General features: G+C 37.1%; 1 protein-coding gene across 1 annotated transcript in view; it reads left to right on the forward strand.

Moving 5' to 3' along the window:
• LOC124162794 overlaps positions 1-25058 on the forward strand; it is a 409880-nt gene that overhangs the window by 184943 nt on the left and 199879 nt on the right. The window contains exon 4 of the mRNA XM_046539452.1: positions 12073-12292. The gene's annotated coding sequence lies outside the window, so the exon portion shown is untranslated. The remainder of the gene's footprint in view (positions 1-12072; positions 12293-25058) is intronic.

Here is a 25058-nt window from a genome sequence, read left to right on the forward strand (position 1 = left end):
AACAGATAGGTGAAATCTTTCCTAAATAAAGATGAAAATTTCAGAATTTTTATGTTACTTAGAAGCAAAATTGGGTTATAATGGGTTTACCAGCAATTAATACTGTAATAACGGGAGGTATGCATTCCAAGCCCACCGATGGAGAATGACTCGCCTTTATGTTCGTCTGATATCTTTGCAAGAAAGAGGCACGAATAGATTGGCCATGTGGGTAGCGAAGGAGTTAAGGAGGGGATGGTTGACGTTAAGGATGAGCTATAAAATCCGCCGTCAGAGTGCATGCATGCTCAAAAGTGGTAACGGACGAAGCCCAAGCCGGCTCTTCGACGGCAAAAAACACGAGATACGCCCTTGCGCCAATTTTTAAGGGAGCAAGACCACCCACTTCGAGTTGAGTGAATGTAATCTTTGATTGATGAGTGCGTTACATGCTAGTTCGCGAGAAACAGCGACAGGTCATCCCAGTTCGCCTTCAAACGATAATTTTTCCAACGTGGCTTCTGCATTTTTGCGGGTGGTATCTATACCTCCTTGCTGAATGGTTATATTCATCATAAGTAATATGCAGGATAAAATCATCTGCAATTTAGTTATTTCTCAGTGAATCTGGTCACTTATGGTTTTTTAAAATCATTTTATTTGAGGTGATCTGCGGGTTGAGATTAGGTCTTAGGAGGCAATCATAACTTTCAGTGCTAATACCCACCGGTCATTGTTATTTTTTTTAACTATCTCCTCTACTTCCTTCGTCCTACACTTAAACTTTGTTGTATTGCTTTATCTTCTCGGTTTACCCTTAATTTACTCATGAAGTTAATCAGCCTTATTACCGCAGTGGATAATCCTCAAAATCTAGTGTCTACTTCTCAATTATCTTTTAAAGCAATATTTATTAAAATAAAAATGGCTTTTGGGAAGTATACTGAGCGAAGACTTTAAGCAGAGGAAACGTTGGCCATTTAAGGTCTTGATGCGGGTTATCCCTCAAAAGACATTATTATTGACAAGAATGGACCGCGCAAGTTTCAGTAATTTGAACAATTCTTTCCTCTGACAATTTAGACCAATGCTTCACTCGATTACCTTGATTTTTTTAATACCTTCGCTTTTTTTTATCAATGGGCAGATATTTTGGTCAAATCTCCCACATCCTACGTGAAACTAATAGTTGTGATTAATTTAGTATCACGTTGCAACGAGATGCTCTGAATTTGGTACGAGAGATGCGTAGTAAATTTATAACCTGAGATCTGGAAAATGGGATAGAAGAGTTGTGGTTCTGGTATATTGGTGGCGTGACCCAGACCGGATTCCACTTTCTCAAACAGTCTATTTGGAGAATTGGTTGTGCCTCGTGAGGATGTTAAGCTTGCGGTGAGGTGGGCATAAAAATCTTAAATAAACACACACTGGTCCTCATAGTTTATGTGTTGCGTCGAATGGTGGCGTACTGGAAAGAACTTGGGTTCCCTCACCCTAGGCTTTGCCTATGTATTTTTTCGAAAAAATATTGCGTGTTATCATAATGTGCCCTCAAAGTATACTCCTCTCGCACAGTCTACCTTCATTAGTCCTCAGATCTATAGTAGTTAACCACTGGTGTCTTTTTTACCATATTGCTAACTGATATCAAGGCATAGAGTACTGACATGTTTTTAAAGTCTGCTCTCAATTATTTAAAAATCGTATCAAGAATGTCTCTTCGATATGCTAATATTTCAATGTAGTATACCGCTGTCGTTCTTCAGAATCGTATTTAAAATAATAATTTTTCGAGATTAATATCCATGCTGTATGCCAAAAATCTCCATGAAAAGATTCCAACATTCCTGTTTTTAATAAAGCTTCCCCCTTGCGTATGGTGAAGTTTCGTAGAGCACTTAAACTCGTCAATACGAGTTCTCATGTAACTGGTGACTTTATACGTATTCTTACGCACAGGAGAAAAGTTATTTACTCCGAGTATGAAGTTTACCATGAATGAATGATTTTGATTTTCCTATATTCGAACTAAGTTCTCCCGATGATTGGCCGGAATATCAAATTGATCTCCGAATTGGGAGATCAATTTTATATTCCGGCCAGGAAAATGAATTTCACAGGTTGCATTTTACCCTTAATGAAAAATATCTTCAATACGACTATTAATTATTCCCATATCCGTCATAAATTACTCTGAGTACCATGTAATTTTTTTGTTTGTACCAGAAATATGATGTATAAGCCAAATTTATCGACAATCAAAAGTGTTTATTTGCAGATTAATAACCTGCCTTTTCCTAGAGTCCCTACTTGATTGTATATGGGCTTACTCTAGTGCTAAGCTATGGCTAAAAAACAGATACTAACTAAAAAAAGTGAAATAGAACTTACACCCTAATGAATTATAAGTCTTCCAATGTAAAATTCGGCATAAACTTTTAGGACATCCGTAGAACAAACAAAGTAGGGAACAATAGATGCTTTATGATGTGATTAAAAGACTGCTATTTTACCTCCGCATGCATTCAACGTTTAAAATGCGACCTTTTCCCTATATTCACGTACTTCATCGTGAAATTATTTGCCCACCGCAGTTTCGATAATCCTTGTAAAGACTCAATGCGTAAGACTCAATAAGAATTTTTCGTATCAGTGTCGTTTCGTCTTTTTTAATGCATCCCAGTTGAGACTTTTAGCGAATGATTGCCACATGCCTCAAAACGCGCGTTGCTCTTTCCCTTGACTTTCTCACGAGTGCTCTCTTATATCACTTTAATATTTTCTTGTTAAAAACGTATTTCTTACCATGCGGCATCCTCGCGAACAATGAAAAATTAGAGGACTTCCGAGTATAATGGGCTACTAAGTTCTCTTGCATTACTAAAACATAGGACGGGGTTTCACGGGCGCCTCCAGCCAAGTTTTCACTTGATCGATCAATAGCTGAGACTTTTCCATCATTCGGCAGGCACTGTTGTGAGTGCCTCCTCCCGCAAGTTTTGAGTGACGAATTTATGTTTATCAGACGATTTTTAACGGTTGGATCTGGGTCAAAACTAAAAAAAAAGTCCACTGCGTACCCTCGTTAGACTAAAGGGTGCAAAAATGTTTTTCTTTGAAAGCATCTGAAAACAGTGGCGGGTTTCTCCACTAATGAGATTTTTCACTTAGTGAGCTTTTAGGTCTAATGTACCCATTTTTATGCTTCAACGGAATGAATGTTTCCGTGTGTACATGGATCCAATTTCGTGGAGTGATGTCAATATCGAAATTTGATCATTGGAAACAGCTCAGATGATATTTGTCAGTTGTACCAGTTTTTGTTAAGATGTAAAATACGTTAATATGTTCAAATAGTCTATAAAACGGACCAGAAAAACAAAGGCAAAAAAAAAAAAATTTTTAATTGAGCAATAATGAGCTAATAGTCAGCCACATATATAAAATATTATTGTGTTTCTTTTAATTTAGATATTCCTGTTTATTCGAAGTAAATCATTTAATAGAATATTTTTCTTTTTCCGTCGCGATCTTTTCTCGTTTTTATCACTTTAATTTTACTTATAAATTCCTTATAATTTATCAAAACGCGTCTCGTACACCAACGCAACCTCAAAAATGTCATAAGTAAATACCATATAACAGTGATACAATGTAAAATTCCTCATATTTGAGCTCTGTCGAGGTCTTGTATATTTTATAAATATTCTATTAATGTCAATTCTTATTAGGTCCACTTGAAATCCTCTCCTTAGAGCTCCGTTTCATCAACGCCTTCAAATTTTTCCGGCACTCAAACTTTTAACACCCTCTAACCCAGAGCTTCTTCTGGAAGAAATTACATTTCAAGACTCCTCACTTTAAAAATGTGAAAATTTTCTACTCAATCATAATTATCATGGCAACTACCTATTAAACCATGGAGTACAAAAGAACACGTAGTTAAAATCTGTCCTGAATATATCTGAAAAATGTAAACATTTTTGATGTTACTTAGAAGCAACATTGGGTTAAAATGGGTTAAACACAGAAACGCTATTTTTCCTTTCGCTCAGGCCGCATTAGAGGCACATTTTTTCCCCGCCTTGAAAATCATGGGTAATTTTTTTCCCGGTGCTTTCGCGTGATGTTGAGCGAAAGTACTCTGTTCCCGCTTCACCGGCATCGCAGGCATTCTCGAGCTTCTTCGAATCATTGCTTTCTCTCGCTGTGACCTAACGTCATTTCTATTCGGAAAAAGAGGTTCTAATCCGAGCTGCGAAACTTACACCTTCGCGTTTGCCTGTTGTTTCATGATGTGAAGACAGTTCCTTATTTCTGTTTTATCTCACCGACGCGACGCGTTTAACGGAAGAGGTCTATGTAATGTCTCGTGATTCGAGTCATTTACACCATGAACAAAATATCTTAATGGTGACATTTAACACAGGAAAGTTGTCGTATTTGAAAAGTAAATGTGCCCAACTCGCAAACTTGCCGCGTCACCGTGCGGTGTTCCATTCCATATCCTTCTGCTGCGGATATTTGTTGAGCATGTTGCATCACTGCAAATGAAGTTTACGTCATCAGAGTTGATTTTACTTATAACAATCTGCATGTTTTTATATGGCCAAATTTTTTATTGATCTTCACCAATGTTTAGTTTTAAATCATCCCCATTTGATATTTTTAGTATCACCTATGACATGGGTTCCACGATCGTTCCCTTGGTTAGTCTTATAAACGGGGCAAAAATCCTGATAGGACGCCCAAAGAACGGCGTCACGAAAAATATGTACAAAAGTACGTACGCACGGTAATGGGAGAGACGCATTAGGGCTTACGGTTGTTCGACGGCCATGACTTGAGTGCCGTCGGGGAGAATATAGGAAAATTTATCCTGCTTCGAAAAGTGGCAGTGTCCATTCTCCTCTGCATCGAATAAGGGTTAGGTGGACTTTTGAAGGGGAGGGAAGCTTGCGTGATGTAAGTAGGCGATGAAGCTTGAAGGAAAGTTGGGGATGTAGTTTGCTATTTTGTTAGTGTGAATTTATCGTTGAAGGACCCTTGGCAGTGTTATCGGTGCTGAAATGGCCTAGAATGAGGTAGGGAGGAGCTATATCGCCATCTTACCGGGAAGGTCTCCTTGAAAACCAAATGAAGCATTCCAATATCTTTGATATGTGTAGTCAGAGAGTATTGAATAAATTTTAAATGAACACGGTTAGTGGTTCGGCAGTAGCTGAAAGGTATGGCATACATTTAAACCGCCTTTCTTGGTAAAAATACCGGCATTATAATGATAGCTATAAAACCCAATGTAGAGAAGTTCTTAAAATAATCACAGCCTGGTACTTTTTCTCCAAATTATGCTAATTATTCAAACCTTATGTAATAGATGTGTACTTAAGCTTCCACGTAAGCTTCCACAAGCTGCGTAAGGTTTTCACGTTGTTGGAAAACTGTGCAAGGAAGAGTAGGTATCGAGTTGATGAAGTGTTCGGATATTAGGCTTTACACTCCGTGGGCTCGGGTACACTTTTCGGGCGCATTGACGATTTTTAAAGAGAACCTTTTCCTCCTGATCTGTCAGGAGGTTTTAAGCGTATCAAGGTCCCTATGATAGGACCGTTGTGACTTCGGTGCATTTTTTACCTTGAGGTATAGATTTTAATAAAAAATAATATTTCGATTGCTCTGACTTAAACTCAGCGCTCGATTATTTTGCTTTCTAGGATTCAGAGTAAAAGGCATTAAGACATTAGATTCAATTGGGTAACATTAGAAAGATAGTGGCTAGCATCTGGCTTAAAAATCTCGCCAAATTCGTTATATTCTGATATTTGTTGTTTTTATGGCTTAAAATCCGAATTGGAATGTCAGAGTTTGCGAAATCATAACATCGGGTAGCAGCTTAAGCGTGCATTTATTCCTCAGGAAAATGAGTCAAAGTAGGATTGGATTTGTTTCCATGAAATGTAGAGCCGCTTCTGTGACGAGATTTAGCTTTATATTACGGAATTGTGTTTCTCCGCTTCTTTTTCCTCTGCCCTTATTGTCAATTTCATGTGCATCTCCACTCGGCTGCTTCTTTTCTAGAAAATATTTAAAGGGTCTTCAAGGGTATCCTGATTTTACCATGTACTTTACACTCCCAGAGTCTTCTCTTAGTCTTTTGACGTCTTGGAACTGCCCTGCCTGGAATTTACAAGCCAGGAGCCTAGAAGCCTTGGCTCATGTCACAGCCATTCAAAAGTAGTAAATATTTTGATTCAGTTTTTTCTGAGAGGCATCAAAAACTTCTTTACGCTATGTTTAATCAACCTATTTCTACTTCTATTTTTGCTAGTTTTTCTACTCACATAATTTTACTGTATTCATGTTCTTCTAGTTCGCTACGTGAACATGCTGCAACTTTTATTCCGCCTGAAATTCGATAAAAAGTTATCTCTTAAAAAATTTCCTTTGAAAATGCTTTTAAAAATGCGAAAATCATTTCAGCAACTTACGAGATATTATATATATCATCAGTGAGAAACTGAATGATAAATACAGATAAATATAAAATTACGAGCGTGATGCGCCCGCTCCCAGCGGGCTTCCCTCGCTCTTTTCAATGCAGGTCCACAGAGGGATAGGCGCGTTCCTAATTTTAAAATGTAGAAAAAAAGGCAGGGTCTTACGTGCAAATGTAATTGGAATGTTCATGTACAAATTGAGGTCAGAGGACCTCTTTAAGCACAACATTGGAAGTAATTACACTATCCTCTGTTAATACTTGTTCAGCATTTTCCTTAATATTTACAAAAATATTTTGAAAAGATCTTACCCTAGAGAATGCTACATAAGGTTGGCCATGAAAGAATACAGGGTCAGGAATAAGCCAGCTCTTTGCAAAGTCTGACCAGCCTTGTTAATAGTCATCGCATAGGAAACCTTAATGGGAAATTATCTGCGAGTCAAATTAAAAGGTATGGTGGGATCCGACGGCGTTAACTGTATTCTTGGGATGAGGACAATCTTGCCGGAATCGATTTTTTATTATTTTTAAAAACCAATTTTTGGAAACAATAGCAATATTTAGGAAGTTAGATATGCCGTCGCATGTACTTTGATAAATTCTGTGCATTTTGGTACCTCATTTGTAGAGTTTGGTTGCGTATAAGTTGAGAAAAAGGTATCTATACATTAGAAATAATATAGAGGATTGTCGCTTGAAATATGCCTCTAAGTTCTAGTTGTTATTATTTTCGCCGTGTTGTTTTTATTTTCGTCGTGGAAATCTAATTATTTCGTGACCAAGGTATGGATAAAAACTCTTTGAATATCTCGTTACACTTTCAGGTAATTGCATTTCCACCCCACTCATAAAATCTTTCCAGGTTCACCTGATGAAAGTAGCAAAGATTAATGAATACGGCGGGGATTTTTTAAAAAAGGAATACGTGGAGTTCCTTGCACGCAATGGTTGTCATCATATCTTAAATGAGCGGCATTTTAGTTATATTTATGCACTTACACAATTCACTAATTAAGTTCCCACCCAAATAATCGCTTCTATTCCCTGATTGTGAGTCACCCTTTGAGCAGATAGGAGTCCTACTTTGCACTAATTCATCGTATTGCGAAATGTGCATTTGTTATCTTCGATCCGTCCTTTAATCTCCGCATTTTCTTCTGTCACTTGGAGTTGCCCCTTTTTTGGTCACGGAAGGGAACGGAAGTAATGAGTGTAAGTGGATTAGCCGGACGGAAAAAAAAATAGTCGAATGAAATCAGAGAGCGAATACCTTTATTCCCGTATTTGTGACCTACAATATACGCTTTATTCATCAAGATTAGATGCAATGTGGTAAAATATTCCATATTGTTGTCGCATTATTCTTTCTCTTATGGGATAGTTGTTTTTTCTCGTTACTACTATTCGGTTGATCCATACCACATGCATCTTTACCCATTATAAACCAATGTTGCCTCTAAGTAACATAAAATTGTAGTTATTTTCAGCTCTATTTCGTAAAGATTTAAACTACATGCTCTTTTTTGTTGTAAAGTTAAATGATGAAATATGTAGGTGTAACAATAATTATGATGTAGTAAAAAAATTTCACATTTTTAAAATGAGAAGTCTTGAAATATAATTTTTCCCATTACTAGCTCTGGGTTTAAAAGAATTAACGAGTAGGTTATTTATCGAATTTTAGGGCTCAGAATATCCGGAAAGGATGGGAGGGGTAGACGATTCATTTTAAGCCTCGACGTGGGTACTGTGCAAATTTACCATTATACATTTCGTCAAACATAAATCTATATAGAAAAGCATTGAAAAGTGATGCTCAATAGTCAAATTATTGTAAAATTTTAGGGAATGAATGGCAAAATGTGGATTTCAAACAGTTAATTATTACTACTCCATAATGCGCAAAGTTCAGGAAACAAAACCAACCCGGTTTTAATTACTTCAGCTACTTTTACTATCATTCAATACTCAAGTAATTGTGCGAAAAATCCACAGAGAAAAAATCATTCGCCCGACCAATCAGGACATTTTTCGCACAATTTGTGCATTGTGTGTGACTCCCGTAAAGTTATCACCGTGGCTAGTCTCGGTATACTTAAATACTTCTACTTAAGTAGTTCTTATTCTGGAAGACTTGCGACCAGTAACATGGCAATCGAGGCTGATGGAGTGATCGAAATTGAGTTTTGAAACAATAACGTAGGTCCAAACCATCTTTTACACCGTCAATTGTGGAATTGAGACTTTTCTCAAGGTGAAATTATATATTTATTTGTATTACGTTTCTCATTATTTATTACACCATGCCTCATATTTGAAACAAAGAGTGAGAATTTCTATTAAAGGCAGTGTTATAAGAACACAGTGGACACTAAACGCTTATCTTCATTCTACCGTGTTCCCAAAATCAGCTGCATAAATGAAAAATTAAGCTCTAAGCCAATAGCCTATCCAATAAATTATTTAACAAGCTCCCTAATTTACAATGATTAGTGTTTTTGATACATGACCTATTTTTAGGTCACCTTTAAGTTTTTTTCCATTTTTTTTCCACATTCGAACACCCAACTTTTTATGCCAAGATGTAAATCAGGAGGGAACGCGGCAGTGGGATTTCAATGTAAATGATGGGCAGGTGTTATCGTGAATTTTTTTTGGAGTTAAATCTCGATCCACCTTAATTACCTTGTCAAAATGAAAATCCTGCTGCCACCATGGCTTTCATTTTGATGCCCAGAAATATATAAAACATTTTACACGACGTGAAGGATACGTAACCGGTGTGTAGTGCAATATCATGAAGATCAGCCTTTATTTCTCTCTACTTCTTCGATACATTTTTCGATTTTTCAACGTTTAGCCAATTTTTCTTGATTTATTTCTTCAATAATATTTCCTGTTATGATACCTATTTGATCGTGAAATACCCAAGCGAATGTTTCATTTTTTTATATCCCTACCAAAAAATTTAAAAATAATTATACCTTCGTAAAGAAGATAAATCCACAGGCTTCACACCTGATATGTCTTGCATGAAGTTTCCGGTTAGATTATTCACATTATAGGTGTTTTTCTATTCGTAGGAAAACATAACTATAATGTAATTACGTTAGTATGTATTATTAAATTCTAAATTTATCACCACTAATACTAAAATATTCAAATAGTATAAAATGTAAACATGTGATTAGAATTCAAAATTATATTATATCATTCTTGATGACTCCTCGAGCACGAAGATATGTTAGCATACAGATAGCTGTCGACGATTCTCCGAATATCTACTCGTTACCCATTCTTTGAGTAAATGCATTCGCCTACGAATAGGCTACAATTAACTACTCGCTACGTTTACCGCAGCGGATATTCTTACTTGATGTAGAGCTGTGAAGACTCCACCAGTGTTTGTTCGTGAAGAGACAAGCGTGGATTCTGAATACGCGCTTGCAAGTAACACCTCCCCATTTATAAAAGAAAATTCCCCCGCAGGAATTCCAAGCCAATTTTCACTATTTTCCGACAGAATGATTATCCATAATCCTTTTTCCCCGCCTTGAATGTGATAATGAACATACTCGACGCATGATGCACCTGAACTATTAACGACAAGGTCCATTCAATGGGATCAGTCTTAATTGTAAGTCAGGGGAATAGATGAATGTACTTAATTATTTTATGAAAGATCCTACCTTCAACGCTTGGGAAAAGCCTTGAGTGGTTAAAAATCTTTCGTATTTGCGACCCGCATTTACCTTTCGTTTGAATTATGAGGAGAATCTTCTTTATGACTGAATTCTTGGATAATTAATTCAAATTGTATCCATAAATAGTAAATTGAAGCTCCTATTTGATCAAGTCCCTGCTATCCGGCATCGTGATGGACACACTAAAATACTACGTTCCAAATTATAACTTCGAGCGCAAAATATTGCTACTTTTCAGTATTTTTCTTTTATTTCTTATACCGATTGTAATCAGAATTTTGTGCTTTTATGGGCTGTTGCAATGATTGCTGATCGATTAACTTATCGTGAGTACTTTTCACTCCTTGATTTTACTTAACTCAGCATCTTTGACTCGTTGTGTCCTGTTACAGTATTAGTTTACAAACAAATATTTTCGGACGCCATGAAAAATCCTTTTGTGCCTTTCCTGGTAAGGCTATTTAATTTCGGTACAACTCTCTCAGTTCATTCTTGCGTCATTGGAAAAGCCGCTTTTTGAAACTTTCGCGGTAGCGCGTTCTCGGAATTGCTTACAATAGAGTTATATTCAAGTGGAAGTTTTAACTGGGAGCCAAGCGCGTCACTTGTTGAGGAAGAAGTTCCCTTCCTGGGTTATCCCCATCCAAACTAATTTAGAACGCGCGCGATACTTGCCGCGGAAAATCGTGTTTTCACGAGATAAATCAAAATCCTTATGCGTGTAAAATCCTCTCCCCTGGAATCCGCTCGGATCCTTTCGGATGCAGATTCCCCTGCAAAATGTATCAGAATGTATTCGCCACTTCGCGATTTGGACGAATGGCTTGGATGCCTCGAATTTTGTCTCTTGAGCTTTAGGATCCTTTCGGCAACTTCGCAACAATATTTTGGCAGAAAATACCGTGAGGTTGTTGTGATTTTGATTAACATTTCTTAACTCTGAAAGTGCTATTCCGTTAAGCTATTGGGCAGTCTACAGTGAAGTTGAAAGTGGGTGAATTTGCTTTGAAGAAGTTATGCATCGTAATAATAAGACCCTTTTTACTTTCCACAGTTATTTTAATACTCGGACACTGGTTTCGACGTATTTAAATAAGTGTTGAAAGCACAGAGTGCCTTTATTATTACTACAGTCTGATGTGAATAAAATTTTCAATTCAAAATTCCACTGGGGAACTATGTCCTTTGTATCTGGTTTGCCTGCCATTAGTGTCTCATTGTTTTAACAAAAATCACATTTATTTTTTTACCTGAATATTTTAAATGTAGTTTCACGTTTAGAACGAAATTTATTACTATGAATTTCTAAATACGATGGTACGCCGATGCCAGGGGGAGGTAATGTAATTTAGTTTGTAATGCTGTAAGTTTCTCTTATTCTTGAATTGATAGATGTAGGAGAAAGTAACAACATAATAATCCAGGAATAAAATATCGAATGTTTGGTTTTCATTATGGCGTATATGATAGCAGATACGATTTAGAATTTCAATTTTGGAGTTAGTTGACCTTCAAATTGTCCTATTTTTGTTAAAAAAATATTCGTACCGTTAAGACTTCATAAAGTCTTCGCTAAGTAATTTATCTCGTTGTATAATACTTGTTCTATAAGAAATGATTTAGAATACAACTAGTTCCACATTACGCCCTAAAGTAGATATCTATATGTTCATATTCTAAAATAAACAAGAAAATTTCGTTAGCATCATATGATTAAATGCTGGTGGCTCCGCCCTACCTACAGTGTGTAAAAGTAATTTACCCATGCCTTTGAAGTACGTGAGTTCCACCTTTGCATATCTAAGCCATATTTTGATAAAATAAACAAGATGAATGAAACGGGAGAGACGTCCGAGTCATATGATCTAGTTAACATTTCTGTTACAGGTATCACCCCAACAAATAGTTGCAGTATCTTGGCTCTATCCCTGGAAGACTCCTCTCCGTTCCTTTGATCGCGTTGGGAAAGGCAGCAGAGGAGTAAGAGGAGCCGTGGTTTTTGAAAGATCCGAGAGGAGGCACCGGTGGCTGCATAAGTTTCAAGAACCTGCACCGCAATCACCACCATTTGAAGGCTTAGGATAGCGGATGAATCGGAGATTTTAAAGTGAGTATTCCCATTTTTTTCATTCCTTTTCACTCCCGAGATTAAGAAGATATTAGAGGGCTCATTGTATTCGAGGGACGCCTGGATATACCTCGTTGCTCCCCCCGAGGCATGTATAATTTCCTTGATATTCTTTTCGAAAAGTTCATTTATGCTCCATGGAGTTTGTTTAATTTCGGGAAGCTTAGTATTCGTGTTTAGGCATTCAATACTACCACCTTCTATCTTTTCAAAATGCGTTGTAAAAACATTTCGTCGCTTTGAATGAAGCCGTAGTTTTTTCTGTGTAGGGAATAACAAATGGAATTAATGTTGTAATTAGGAGAAAACTACATGAGGTAATATTTGCTTGCGAAACATCTCGAAAACACAATTTGGATAAAGAATAATAAAGGTCACCGAGGCGTTTTATGGGCCCTACAAATATAATGGTGGCGAATGAAAAAAGCTTTAAATTTTTCTCAAAGTATATGAATATAATATCGCTTGTAGTCCACGGTGCAGTTTCTGCTATCGTGGGCACAAAATATCAAAGTCGAGGAATTCAAAGGGAAAAAGTTGACTTCATCGATTGCAACGCCGGGCTTTACAGTCAATGTCAGTGTTATCCGGACTATTTCAAAAGCTGCTGTACCCTAAAGGAACAAGCTTCCCAATTATATTTTAGTGGAAAGCTAAACTTCATTGGGTTCAGGACCGCTCGAAAGTTGTTATTTTACGGCTCTGAAACCCATTACTAGCATTTTAGGAGTGCTCAATGGAGACTCAACTGCAATAAATTGGTAAAAATGTATTACCTGCTTTTTATCATCATAGTTAACTGAAAAAATTAAAGCCAATCGCCTAGGCAACACGTGACTAATTTCCTGGGTTCGCTTTTTGATGATTTTGTTTCCATTTTTCACGACTCGAGTTCCAGAAAATTCTGTTTGACTCGTTTTTTCTTGCTTCATTTATTAAAATAAGACTAATGGGTTTATTTTCGCTAGTTTTTTTTTGGGAGTTGGCGAGCCTATATATGTTCTGTTCCTTCATTATTCTCTTTTATGTTCAATGGAAAGGTATGAGAAGGATATTTAAAGCATACATCCCAATTTTAGGAAATGTACTCGAAAAATCATTGTGCCCCTCAATCACGTTTGTGTTTGTTATTTTTTATACTTTTTTTCAGAATTTATGTCTCGGCTAAAAGAATGTTTACAAATTGGGATACTGAAAAGGGCTCGCAATATAGTAAATGTCTCTGAGCAGCCTTTGGAACTTTTGAGGGAAAGAGCTTATAATAAATCAACAGATTATCCTTCAGACGGATATATTAAGTTGGTGCGACGGCTTCCGCGATCGGATATACATGAATGTTAATGAATATAAATTTCAATATATTACACTGATTTGGGCATGTAAATATGTTTTAGACTTTGTCAAATAGTCTCGCCTTAGGAAATAAAAAAAAAGTTAGTAACAAAGCGTGGATTACGTTGGTTAAGGCAGTTACAGCAAATACTACCAGGTAATTACAGGTTTTCAGATGCTTCAGATTTCGTTGTTTTATAATCACCTGTTAGAAATGTTAGGCTAAAGCTTCATTAATTCTTATTTGCTTTAATTTCGCGATATATACACTTATATTTTTGTGTTGCTTTCAATTTTAACACAATTTTTTAATGTTGGCCCCGGTTTGCTTTAGGTATAGCTGCTTTAGCATCTCCGCACCGCAGTTTAATGCCGACGGAATTCGCTGTTCCGTGTGAGGAAAATTTCCTTGCCCGTAGCCGTGCTCCGTCGCCTTTAGATTGGGGAAGGAAAGAACATCCGTCTCACGAGTGGGAAGAGCTTCTATCGAATTTCGCTGTTGCCTCGTCGCACCTGTTCATCCGAATCTTTTCTTCGCCAGATTTTCGCCCTTATCTCCGCTCCCTCCCTCAAATGAATATCGTTCGCCCTGCCCTCATTCCTCCCGCGCCTTGCTTTATCTTTTTCTCTTCCCCTCTCAGTGATGGGGATGAAAAGGTAGCAGGTATGCGGATAAAGCCAGCTCCACGCAAGGCGTTTTTCCTCGTCTTACCCGCGTTGATGCCTTTGGCGCTGTGCCTTGAGGCTTGTCTTACCTTTCTTTGAAACTATCAAGGATATAATTGATGTGATATACATTCCATGCTATTCTCGCAAGAAAAAGTCTAATCACAATTCCTTTGCTGTGGATTTTACGCGGATTGTTACCTAAATAGCTATTCATATTAATTTTCCTTATTATAAGTCGCTGTATTTGGTAGGTATGTATATTTTTATAGTCATTTATAAGTGTGTGCCTATTTAACTCATTAGCAAAAACATTAACTTACATAATGAGCTCATTCCTCAATTGCATATTATTGGCGATTGTGATAGACTTTGAAAAATAAAGTGACCCGCGTATTAACGTTTTTCAATCTGTTTCCTACCTCTTCAGCTCATTTTCCAGTTCTTCTGCTACACCGCGTCCAGTATTGCCGTTGACAACAGATGCATAAGTGATCCTCCTGGTTTAATCCGGCCGAGAGTGCTAGTCTGCGTTTCTCTTGCTTTTCTATTGTCCTACTTCACTGCATTAGTCGTCTGTCTAATTGCTGGTTGGTTGCCTCTCTGAGCGCTCTTTTCCATGATTAATATAGAGGGCATCCCGACTCTTTTTCATGTTTTTTTTGTCTTGGCGGACTCAATAGCTTCTTTTATCAAAATGGGGTTAAAGCGTTTTCTCTAAGTAAGACTTTCAGCTCCCAAATGATAATCCTCCGCGGAAACCTAAGAGGCAATGCCTTTTCAGCTACTCGTGACGAAAATTCGACAGCCACAGCGTTTTTGTAGAACAAGTTGATGACGCAATGAACTCATGCCTAGTGGTGGGTGCCTCATCGCTGCTACTCGGTCATCTGCGAATCTTTGTAAATGAAGCTTCAAACTGTTGAAGAGTCTTTGTTTTTTAAACTCTTGTTAGCGATTTGTTTACTCAACCAAAATTTCCTTTTGAAAGTATAAAATGATCCAAAACTGTAATGGCACCACCCACTCATAAGTATGGGTCCAGTTTCCAGTTTCTTTATTATAAGCTTATATTAGAGTACTGAATGAGGAATATATTTATTTTGTCCAAACTTATGTTTCCCTTCCATTTACCGAATTCCTTTTAAACTACGATTTTGGGTCTAAGAAAACGATACCATTCAATGTCTTTTTTTCAGAGCTAATATGTATATGCTTAGTTGATGAATGATGAATAAAATAAGGCTTATTATTAAATGAGCCAACGGAAATTATTTATTTGGCCTCAGAGAATGCAAAAACAAAATTATTTTTGATCATGTTTTATGAATTTAGCTTTCGGGCAGCTCTTGATTATTTACGTCTCTTCCACTGTTTTGATTTTAGATCCTTCTAGAAAAGCTTACTGGTGCAAATAATAAACTATCCGTATCATTCGTGAGTGAAGGAAGATTCGTGACTAATCCGCCTAAGTGATAGGTTCATATTTTGTCGCGAATCCACGAAAAATGCGTCATTACAATTACTTTTATGAGTTTTATTATTATTATTTTTTGTTGTTTACAAATTCAGCATAATGAGGCGAAAGTCATTGTTTTCCAATATATTAGTCGACCGAATTAGAAAAATAGTTTTGATTAATAATTTTTGCAACTTTTTAGCCATTTTTTTCGTGTCAATTTTGCATGCTCTTAAACAATTGAGTGTATTTTTAGAGTAGCCTCTACTCCATGCACGTACTGGCCAGTATGGCTGTAAGTCCCCGTATAAATATTTCGATTTTGAAATGCAGTTTTCACTACACAAGTATGGCAAGGAAAACCGAAGTTTTTGTGTGATAGTCGTTAGAGTGCAGTAAAACGCTATGTAAAACTTTCACGTAAATAAAATTTACCTCTTTTCTCGGTGGAATTCTATAAGAAATGAATTACGTCCAGCATGATGTCAGCATCGATGTAAATAGAGAGAAAGAAAGAGCTCTGGTCAAGAAGGGGGGCCCCCTTCCCCCCTACTGCTGCCCCCCCAAATGCGTCTTCCCGCCCCCAAGTACGCCTCACTCCACCCTACCCCCCTGGATGCATGCAACTTTGTGGGAGCGGAGTGTGGTTACTGAGCGAATGGAAAAGGGTTACGGTGGAAGGAGAGAGAGAGGGCGCCGCGCCGTCCGAAGAATCGATTTACGTTGGGCAAGGAATCAAGTGCGGCCTCACGCCCTTGGGCGAAAAAATAATGCGGAGGAAAAAGAAACTTGTGAGCCGCGTAAATTAAGGCTGATGGCTCAAGTAAATAGCTGACTATATGGTGCATGCCTGCCGCCTTGGAGCCGCGCGGCGCGTGCTATTAAAGTTTCCGATCGATCCTCTCGTTTGTAAATGGAGACGTTTACGGAATGGTGATCATTCGGTTTATCGGCTAGTTAAATGATAACTTTCGGTCGGGCATGCAGGTATTATTGCAGAGTTTTATAAATGAAGGTAGAATGTGATCAATCGCATGAATAGAAAAGCCCTTGTGATTTATCCAAGATTACTTTTGTTTTAAGTTTATTTTACCAAAATTAAACTCTGTTTGCTCATTAACTAAACTCTAATTTTAATTCGTTGTGGCTCCGTATCCCGGTGCTGGCTTTATCTTCCTTAGTTCAGTGTAATGTAGTTGTTCATCGATTTATGTTAAACTTTGAAAATTTTAAATTCGCTTCTTTGAATTTTCTTCGATGATTTTTATATTTTAATGATATAGTTTGGGAGGAAGTGGAAAGAGAATCTGCATGTTGTTTCCGACTATTTTGTTTCATAATTTTTCCCGTATTAATATGGCTATGGACACTTTTGCAGCAGTGTTGCCTCTTAATAAAATTCCATGTATATGCTTTTTCTTCAAGCTCCACATGGTCTGTTAAGTCGAAAATCCGAACTGATATTTTAATAATTCTTAAACGTATTATAAGGAAAAGCGCATGGGTAGTGAAATTTAATCTTCAATTACTTAAGAAGCATCAAAAGAACCATCATTAAGTGTCTCTATTAGTACTTTCTGAAGTTAGATGAATATAAGGCGTAATGATGATTTTCAGAAAAACGTTTTGCAATTATTACTTATGCATATTTTCCATCGATGATGCCCCTACACTACAAATGAAACAAAAAAAATAATTGCCGTTTATTTTCTCTTATTCTCTTTATTGCGTGAATAATCATCCTAATTTTATTCATTATTGAATTCGTTGTTTTTTAAGGAGATATGTTTAAGCCCTATTGTTCATTGAATATTTTTCCCTCACCAATGTTTTATTCTGTGCAGTTTCAATTTGTTTCACTCTTAAAGCAATCAATATTCGTGGATACCATTCTAAAACTGTAATTCATTGCTAATTAATTGGCTTCTGTTTCCCCGGTGTCGTTTTTTTCAAACTCAGTATAGGTTTTCAAGGAATAAGAGAGATTTCAAGAATCTAAATGATGTGGATTTTGTATGGAAATGATATGTGTATCATTAGAGGAGGAGTCATTTTAGGGGTGTTAATTTCGATAGGGTGCACCTAAGACGTTATCTATTGGTCATTTCGGGGAGTTTAAGGCCTTTAGCCCCTTCCCCTGTTGCTGCGGCCTTGTTATGGTTTATTTTAGAGAGTGATTGCCTTGAATGAAAAAATATCTTGATTGTATTATTTAAATGTTTCTGAGAGCGCCCTTGTTGTATTTAGATCCTGGAAAGAAACTTCAAATATGACATTTTTGGCAAATTATAGACTTTTTCTGTCAGCGAAGTGCTCTTTTCTAATATCATGTGAACTTATACATTTTTAACTGGATGATGCCACTAATTCTGTCCAATTGGAAAATACTCGACTCAACTTAATTTTAACTCAAGTAATGTCTTTTGCAACAACCATGAATTTTCTTGACTTGAGTTTCTTTGCACTGTATGGTGATTATGATGTAAATGAGGAAGAAACTTTAAGTAAGTTCAACTATTTCATGACTCATCTTCTTTGTTATGAAAGATACCTTAGTATATTGAAATAAACTTCAACAAAAAGATTATTATACCCAGTAACATGCTGTTTTTCACTATTTTTTGATCGGATATGCATCATATTTCACATAAGTGGAGTTTTTTTTCCGCCTTCATCGATAAAAATTTCCCATGTTGGAGTATTTGATCTCCGTCATTATGAAAGGTTATTTTGGCGACTCACCGTTTTTAACTTGAAGACTAAGTGAGCTAGCTAATCTGTAAGAGGAAACAATTCAAATATAGTTTGAAAATAGCCTCTAATTATCTAATTTTGTCGTATTGTTACATTCCCGAAGTGAAAGGCAAAATAGATTTTTCCGCTTTTTATGCCGTTTTTGGGTCTTTCTAACATTCCATCCTTAGGAGGAGAATTTTAGGTTGAAGTCGTTGATATTTAGGGTATAAAGGGTCGTCTTGGGTAATATTATCTTTTGTCGCGTGGTTTATGATTATATGGGTGAATTAAGTTCTGCGATTGGTCTCATGGAACTAATATTGGTTAATATACTCAAGCCACTAAGAAAGACGCCAATTTCAGTTTGTCCATTGAATTCATACGACAAGTCTAAGCTGCAACAATCGTAGAGTTCTGGCATCGTGATTAAGATGAAAAATAGCATCCTTGTTATTATTAATGTATAATTAAATATTTTTCCCACAATATATTTATGAGCCGGAAGAGTAAATCCTTAATTTAGAAAATCATAATACTAGGTGGACCCTCCAAAAATTCTTACCAGCTCGCATACAAAAGAACGCAGTCATTCCAGTGGAAAAAATCATGTTGCTCTCTCTCTTTACGAAAAATGCTGCCCAAAAATAATGAGGCTAATATCTGTAGTGTCAAAAGTCACTCGACTTTTTCTACGAACATTATTCAACAATTAGTACGACAATTATTTCGAAGGTTTTTTATGTGCTTTCTGCCGACATTTTGGTTGATGATGATGAATCTCCTAATCTACCTTGAAATGATTAGGTTTACGCACGCCGAGCCGCGAGTGAATGGATAAAAGATAGGTGGGGCGTTTTACAATTTACTAAGTTAGCAATTAATCTATTTTTATTATTAAAAAATTGTTCATGAACATGCTATTTTTAAAATATTGAGCAAGTTTCGTGAAATTTGAACTCTGCTTCTTGTGCTCTTTTATATTTGTGTTAACACGGAATGAAATTTTATCCGTAAATTCTTCTTCCGCAAGTAATCGATCGTAAGTAATATTTTCGTAAAATTTCAGGGCATACCCTCAAGGTTTAAAAGGGGGGTGTGAGGAGATTTTACGGTGGACTTAATACCTCGAGCGCCAATGGAGAATATAATGCAAACTTTTCATGGTCGTTCCTCTACGGAGAGCGAGAGAGAGAGAAAGACGGTAAAGTTTGGTGTGTCGATCGCTATATCTAGCGGGACTCCTCTGTTCCTCGCTTCCACTAGCCTCTCCTCACCCCACTGCCTCTTCTCTTGCCGCTCCCTATCCATCTTCCCCCCTTGGAATTTACGGCCTCCATCCACTGCTGCGTTCAGGGGAAGACAAACCAGGTGGAGCGGCTGTCCAAGAGTGGCGCAAGGCCCATGCAATCCCCCTACTTAGTCCACTCTACCCACGTTCTATCCCCCTGCTCGTTTTCCTCTAGCCTTGGTTTTTAAAGGTCGAAAGGTAATTCACTGTATAACCCATAAGCCAGGACACAAGGGAGCAAAGGATTATTTTCTCCGTCCCTATAGACATTTATCAATTGTGTTAACTTATTTCATCGTTTCACATATGCAAAACACGGCGGTAATTAAAATGGAATGAATGGAATTTAGGTGATACAGGATTTAGTTCTTTCCCAGCAAACTAATGAGATGAATTCTTTTCGGGTTTTCAAATGGGTCAGATCTTCTACTGTCGACGTTTCCGCTGCCAACTCCGCTATCGATCTTAGGGCGTTGATTAAGGTTTCAGGGCTTTTTACGGCCGAGTTAGTACTTTCTAAGAAATGTAAATACTAAATTTCTTGTATTTTTTTAACTGTAACCTCTGTGTGGTGTAACTTGTTTTCAAGTTTGTATTCATGAAGTCACAAATAAAATGCTGCATTGGTTTGAATAAATGGAAACCGCGTTCATTTCGATAAAAATGATTGCGAATACCTGCTATTGTCTTATTTATCACACATTTAGGCCATTTTTAGCATTACAAGATTCATAATTATTTTTTACCCTCGAAATGTAAGGGTATTTCATTAATGAAAACTTGAATTTTTAGTTCAACCACATAAAATCGTCATGGACCGAAATACCATTTTGAACATTGTTAAACCCAACGAAGTGAAATGATAACTAACGAAATTGAAATCTGTCACTATTGACGTCGTAACTGACCGTTGTTACTGTCGAGCGAGTTACAATACGATAATGAAGATGCGTTATTAAGTCATGATCTTAAGATGTTTCTATTTGCTATAAATTTGAAACATATTTCCTGCATAAATGAGACAGTGCTATACAAATTCTGAATCGTTGTCTATAAAATAAGTCCTTCATAGTGTAAGAAATTTACTACCTGTAAGATCGGGTGCACAACAATTCCGGTCATTTCGCTAACATGTACTGCCAATCATGAAATTCTCTAAATTGACTGGGATGAATGAAGAGAACACGGTTTCTTGTCTTGGCTCGAATAGGAATCTCTGTCTCAGGAGTATTTCTCCGCCCACATCTCCCTTTCCCCAGGAATAATTCCCACACTTCCGGGTTCCTTGAGACAGTAAGGTCGAGGTCGGATCCCGGAAGCCTCCTCAAGCCACCGCTTATGTCGATAACACCTTTGCTGATTTCCTTGAAGAAACTCAAGGATACCCCTTTTATTTGTTTGTATCTCAGAATTATTAGAATAATGCAAACCTTAAATTTGTACCACAGAGTTAAATAGAACTAAACAGTAACATGCAAGTGGTATCTAGAACTGAAAAGAAATTCTAAGTTTGTAAGGCGTATTTATTTCTAATTATTTGATCAATTTTAAATTGCCCAAGAAAACTGAGCTCATATCTCGTTTCATAAAAGATAATCAAGGGTAAAAAATAGAAATGAAAAAGATTTAACTGGAGAAAAATAATGAAATAACGGATTTATCAGCCGACACAACTCGGTAGGAAAAATTACGGTAATGGAATATTAAAAATTTTGTTAAATAATTCAAAACTTTTGACTCTTTCACTACATTTTAGAGCAACTCTTTTACAAAAAAAACTCTACGCTGGATAATCAAGTTGTCCCTCAGTGGATTAAAAACCGTTAAGCGTCGATAAAACTATCTGTGAGCTAGCACTTACGATTGGGATCGGTTTAGTTCTAGAGTTTTGTTACTATACAAGTCCTTAATTAATTTTTATTTCGCAGAATTCTAAGGGTGTTCATCTCCTACAAACATTTTCTCCATTCTCACACCGACGAAAAAAAAAATAGAAAATAAAAGCAAATCGGACGAAAGCTTAATAATCTCGGTATCAATTAGCATACATTCCAGTCTATTAAATATTATTGCTTGAACCAATCACCAGTCTCTCCCTTTTCAAACGTTTGAGATCAAAAGATGCGAAGTGGACAGCGGCTGTTAATAATCTCTTCTCTACAATACCTGTATTTTCTCCGAAATTCGTGTTCACATATCGATGAATACTCTTTGATTAGTCCTCTCCGGGAAAATTTTTTTCTCCACTCCTTTGGATCGCTTTGTGCCGACCACTGCGCCTCTTTTACCGATCACTCGCTGCGGGAGAATTTTTATTTCTCAGCGATGGCTTCGGCAGCCTTATGCGCTTCCCTTGGGACTCAATTCTTTGCGAGGCAGTATGAAAAGAAGCGCAAGACATATTTTTTTCTTCTTACTTTCCGTCCATCCCATTCAGCTTTTGATCGAAATCCCCGCATCCGTTTCGAGGAAAGGAAGTAATACCATCGCAGAATAAAATATTTTGTTGCGGAGGATAGAGCTCAGGTTGAAGTGGGCGGTAGAATTGTTTACGAGGATACGTAGAACCATTCTTTGATTTCGTAGTCCTACTCAAATTTTATATTCGAAGACAGCTTTCAGTGGAGTCCTCTGAATTATATTATTAACGGATGATGTATATAACATCACTATTTTTGTGTCTTATGCATTCCTGTCATCTGTGCATTACTGAAAACATATTTATGAGTATTCATTGAAATATTTTCTGTATTTCCTTTTAAGCCCTTATTTTCTTAAAATAGCTGCTTCCTTTCTATTTAGACTAGAGATTTGATGCACATTGTACAAAACATATTGCACAATGCATCGTGCATGTGAAACTAATTTATTGCTATTCACTGAATTACCGCGTAGTTTAATTTAAATTTTTGGTTTTAAAATCTAAATTATGGATTTTCAACACCGGCCTCTGTTTTTATTCGATACTGGACGCAAGATAGATAGTAGATGAGGGTTCTCTAAAATTTTAGGCGGTAATACTAGCCATTTTACGCCAGTATTGTCATAAAATGCAGATATTTAGCCGTATTTTTTAAGGTACTTGCAGTACTTTTGATAGAATGTTTTTTTTATTTTCATGGAGGCTAGCTAGAAATCTAATTCCTTTTATGTTTTATCATACTTTTTTACGGTTTATTCTGGTAATGAAAATATCGCAACTACCATACAAGAGTAATTAGTATGCATGTTCACAGTTCGATGATGACACAGTTCTGGTGTATGCATCGCGTTACGCTGGTTTCGATTGATCGAAAGAAATTATTCATAGATTATGGGTGGCGGTGAGATTAGGTCCTCGCCTGCCAAACCGTAGGTCGCGGGTTCGAATCCCGCGTAAGTAAGTGGTCCCTATCTAAGACACGGATTTTTGTGTCGTGCTTTGCTTATCCTCCGTTTTAAAGGCCTCTATGAGCTGTGTACGGGGAATTTGGAGAAAAATAAGTAAATATAAGAGTCTCATTTGCTACGACTACTAAGAAGCACAGAGTACGAATTGATCGTTTTTTTTTTCGTTCAAGTAGCTTCTTCTTTCGTTTTAGTTCGAGTAGTAATCGTACCTATCTAAATTAATTTTCAGTTACATAATTTTAAAATTTACTGAGAAAGATTATATTCATTAAGCACTAATAAATTTATTTTTCGGCCTACTCTACAAATATAAACGCTGTTGTATTTCTGAAACTACGGCATATAAAAATATAACTAAAAAATTGTATGCTTTGTTGTATTATGTTATTACCTAAGAAAGCATATAATTAAATGTGAATTATGTATATAATTATATTTATATAATATATAGGCGTTTTGCAAGGAGTGCAATACCACAAATTGCACCTAACCATACGGAAGAATTTTGCGATACTTAAGTTTGAAGAAAAATAGATTCTAACTTCAGAGGAAATGATGCAACAATATGACAATAGGCATTAAAAATTGAACGGGGATCGGTGAGCTTTAATGCAAACATGTTAAATGTCTTCTCATTGCTATTCAGCGTTGTTATAGAGACACAAGCACGTAGCCAGGACTTTTAGGTCCACCACCTCCCCGAAAAGTTATTCCTTTGTAGCGACTTCCCGCCATACATCCCCTTAGTATAAAACTTTCCCACAGGCACTTATCCTCTCACTTTCTCTCAACTATTAAAAGTTTTGGATTGAGATCATTCTCTCAAATTCGAAATTTTCTTCAAATCGACGAGATTAGCAACCACTGCCGGTGCCCTAAAGCTGAAAATTGCTTCGTAAAATCAGGCGTATTTTAGAATGTCTATGAAAACCAAGGCTCAATAACTACGGCCTTTTAGGGTAAAACCAACGATGGCTTTGAATTTCAGTGCTACGCAAACGACATTTTTAGATAATGTAATGGAGTTTATTATTTTCCGATGCGCGGAAATCGAAAAAAAAAGAAAGTATACAGGCCACCCACGAACCAACGCCCCCGAAGCAATCTCCTGGTACGTGCTTACAGAGGCACATGAAACATCGCAATTTTTACTCTCACGAGCAGTGTCATGAATAGCGGAATCCGGACTCTTCCTCGCACACAAATGGAGGGGTCTTCTTAATATTGCGGAGGCACGCAGATGGGCACGTATATTATGCGGGAACGGAACCCAAAACTGGTGACGTGTTCACGAGGAATTGATTCAGACAGGTTGTTGGTTCGCTGGCTCAGGGATATCACCGGGAACACCTGTTGACTCCGCAACACACTCTTCCGTGGCTTCTTCCCCCGTTTACCGTTTTACCAACCCCCTAGTCCACCCCGATTCTCACCCCCGCCGTTCCCACCCTCCTTCCCCTCCCTGGCCTTGCTAGAGTCGGCTAACCACTCACACAAAGCCTTCAAACCGACTCGTTCCCTTTTGCAAACAAAGCTCATTACATCTGTGCTTGCCTCCTCCGCTTAGCAAAGACTCCGGTTCACTCCGACTGACTCGTAACTCATGTACATACTCCATTGTTGTCGTGAAGGTTTCATTTTATCTTCTTCTCGGTTTAACTCACAGGATCGTCGTGTTCAAGCAATAAGTAAAAAGTATTAAGCCTTCATTATTAGCTAGTGTTTGTAGAGCTAAAAGACTTCATTTTCTCTTTTTCAGTTAAGAGAGTGATTTATGTGTGAAATTTATAGCGATTTTTAAATATATTTTGGTCATTAAATATCTGTTGTGTTTTCGCTAGTGATAATTACTGAGAGGTAATCATTACATCTCG

Source organism: Ischnura elegans, chromosome 1 (genome assembly GCF_921293095.1).
Source record: "Ischnura elegans chromosome 1, ioIscEleg1.1, whole genome shotgun sequence".
NCBI lineage: Eukaryota > Metazoa > Arthropoda > Insecta > Odonata > Coenagrionidae > Ischnura > Ischnura elegans.